The sequence below is a fragment of the Chelonia mydas genome, chromosome 5 (assembly GCF_015237465.2).
Source record: "Chelonia mydas isolate rCheMyd1 chromosome 5, rCheMyd1.pri.v2, whole genome shotgun sequence".
Lineage (NCBI taxonomy): Eukaryota > Metazoa > Chordata > Testudines > Cheloniidae > Chelonia > Chelonia mydas.
In genome coordinates this window covers 130,167,326-130,170,678 of record NC_051245.2, presented here as the reverse complement: position 1 = coordinate 130,170,678, position 3,353 = coordinate 130,167,326, and the positions used below count along the sequence as shown (strand labels likewise).

At 42.2% G+C, this 3,353-nt stretch overlaps 1 pseudogene; it reads right to left on the bottom strand.

Annotated features, from left to right (window-relative positions):
* Window positions 1-310: 310 nt before the first annotated feature.
* On the bottom strand, window positions 311-410 carry LOC114019048 (annotated as a pseudogene).
* Between the last annotated feature and the right edge of the window lie 2,943 nt (window positions 411-3,353).

Sequence of the window (3,353 nt, the reverse complement as noted above, 5' to 3'; positions counted from 1 at the left end):
TTCACCTTGGTCTCCTCAAGGTCACGGCTGAAACACTTTGGTGGGGCATTTTGAGGAACCTTGTACTCTTTCTAACTCAGCTGCACCTGCTCTGGGGATAAACAGAACACTCCGTTTCCTGGGGCTCTTTCCAATAATAACAAACACAGTTAACCTCACAAACAATATGTTTTTCTTTTCATTCTAGTCTGCGTCCACATCACAGATTAACCACTTCAACAGACAGCACTATTACGGTGGTACAGTGCTCTCTCAATGGCACGTGTATCAGCTACTATAGAATAAGGTATCGTATTTATAGACAATGTCAAATCCAGCGTTTCTCCTACAGCCTGATGCTGGGTCATCCTTGTGCAGGGGCCACATTAATCTTCTCTGTATCGTTCCAATTTCAGCATATGTGCTACCACTCTACAGTGGTATAGTGTTGTGATCCTATCAGATCTCAAAAGTCAAAAGGCCAGGTCAATACACAGAGGGGAGAGCCCCATTGGATACTGGATGACCATCGTAACATTGCAAACACATCAGCTGAAAAGGAATCCATTTTGGTCTTCCCTTCCCCACTAACAAAAGGAGCAGTTTCTCCAGCTTCACTCTCAAGCCCTAGTAGCTTATTATCTGTATTTCTTATGGGAATTGGGTAGAATAGACACACTTGTCCTTTTTAGGAGTAACCAATTACATTTGTAGCAAGACTGGAAGGAAACATCAACTAAAGTCCTCCTTTTCTTTTTGTGGATACAGACTAACACGGATGCTACTTTTATACCCAGGTAGGTTTATCTTTAGGGACCTTCATGGCATACCTTCCTGACTAATATTTAGAGTTTGCAAAAATACAGTGCAGGCAAGGAACTGACAAATGTTCATTCCTTCTGAGGGTGTATTTTATGGGGCAATAATAAGAGAGTGTGGCTGCACAGGGAAAGGATAGCCACATTTCTCTCTGTCTTGGGCTCATACATATGATGCTGAAACAGGAGAATGATTCATACACTTTAAAAAAAAGGAGTACTTGTGGCACCTTAGAGACTACCAAATTTATTTGAGCATAAGCTTTCGTGAGCTACAGCTCACTTCATCAGATGCATACAGTGGAAAATACAGTGGGGAGATTTTATATACACAGAGAACATGAAACAATGGGTGTTACCATACAGACTGTAACAAGAGTGACCAGGAAAGGTGAGCTATTACCAGCAGGAGAGCAGGGGGAGGGGGCGGGAACCTTTTGTAGTGATAATCAAGGCGGGCCATTTCCAGCACTTTACAAAAACAGTAGGAGGGGAAATAAACAAGGGGAAATAGTTTTACTTTGTGTAATGACCCATCCACTCCCAGTCTTTATTCAAACCTAAGTTAATTGTATCCAGTTTGCAAATGAATTTCAATTCAGCAGACTTTCGTTGGAGTCTGTTTTTGAAGTTTTTTTGTTGAAGAATTGCCACTTTTAGGTCTGTAATCGAGTGACCAAAGAGATTGAAGTGTTCTCTGACTGGTTTTTGAATGTTACAATTCTTGACATCTGATTTGTGTCCATTTATTCTTTTACATAGAGACTGTCCAGTTTGGCCAATGTACATGGCAGAGGGGCATTGCTGGCACATGATGCCATATATCACATTGGTAGATGTGCAGGTGAATGAGCCTCTGATAATGTGGCTGATGTGATTAGGTCCTATGATGGTGTCCCTTGAATAGATATGTGGACACAGTTGGCATCAGGCTTTGTTGCAAGGATAGGTTCCTGGGTTAGTGTTTTTGTTGTGTGGTGTGTGGTTGCTGGTGAGTATTTGCTGAAGTGAAGAAACAGATTGACAGAGCCAGAAGAGTACCCAGAAGTTACCTACTACAGGACAGGCCCAACAAAGAAAATAACAGAACGCTATTAGCCGTCACCTTCAGCCCCCAACTAAAACCTCTCCAGCGCAGCATCAAGGATCTACAATCTATCCTGAAGGACGACCCATCACTCTCACAGATCTTGGGAGACAGGCCAGTCCTTGCTTACAGACAGCCCCCCAACCTGAAGCAAATACTCACCAGTAACCACACACCACACAACAAAAACACTAACCCAGGAACCTATCCTTGCAACAAAGTCCGTTGCCAACTGTGTCCACGTATCTATTCAGGGGACACCATCATAGGACCTAATCACATCAGCCACCTTATCAGAGGCTCATTCACCTGCACATCTACCAATGTGATATATGCCATCATGTGCCAGCAATGCCCCTCTGCCATGTACATTGGCCAAACTGGACAGTCTCTACGTAAAAGACTAAATGGACACAAATCAGATGTCAAGAATTGTAACATTCAAAAACCAGTCAGAGAACACTTCAATCTCTTTGGTCACTCGATTACAGACCTAAAAGTGGCAATTCTTCAACAAAAAAACTTCAAAAACAGACTCCAATGAGAAACTGCTGAATTGGAATTAATTTGCAAACTGGATACAGTTAACTTAGGCTTGAATAGAGACTGGGAGTGGATGGGTCATTACACAAAGTAAAACTATTTCCCCTTGTTTATTTCCCTCCTACTGTTTTTGTAAAGTGCTGGAAATGGCCCGCCTTGATTATCACTACAAAAGGTTCCCGCCCCCACCCCCTCTCCCTCCTGCTGGTAATAGCTCACCATTCCTCGTCACTCTTGTTACAGTGTGTATAGTAACACCCATTGTTTCATGTTCTCTGTGTATATAAAATCTCCCCCCTGTATTTTCCACTATATGCATCCGATGAAGTGAGCTATAGCTCACGAAAACTTATGCTCAAATAAATTGGTTAGTCTCTAAGGTGCCACAAGTACTCCTTTTCTTTTTGCGGATACAGACTAACACGGCTGCTACTCTGAAACCTGTCATACACTTTAGACTTCTACCAGGGCAAACCTAGATTAGGTCAATGTTGCCAGGAAGGCATAGTTGGAATCCTTGTTTTGCGGTTCCCTTTAGGGAGAGGTGCACTCTGGCTACTCTGATCAGTTCATTAATGAAGCACTGAGAGAGTTGGTTTGTAACAGTACTCTCTGGAGGCCTGATCATCATTGACTTTAATGTTATAGGATTAAGGCCTTGCTGCATATGAAATTAGGTCCTGGCACACACCTAGCAGGGAACCTAGTTATTTACTAGTTATTTTCAAGCAGTCTTCTTGGAAAGCTACTCATTTTTAAAGTTGAAAGCATCTCTGGGGGACTCATCTTCTGGCTTTAGACCATGGACAATTTCTCCTCAAAATAAGCTTTCCAACTATTAGCTGCATTAACTGGTGGTGATTGTTCATTTCCCATGTTTCATGTAATACGTTTTTGGCATAGGATACACAATCTATTACTTATTT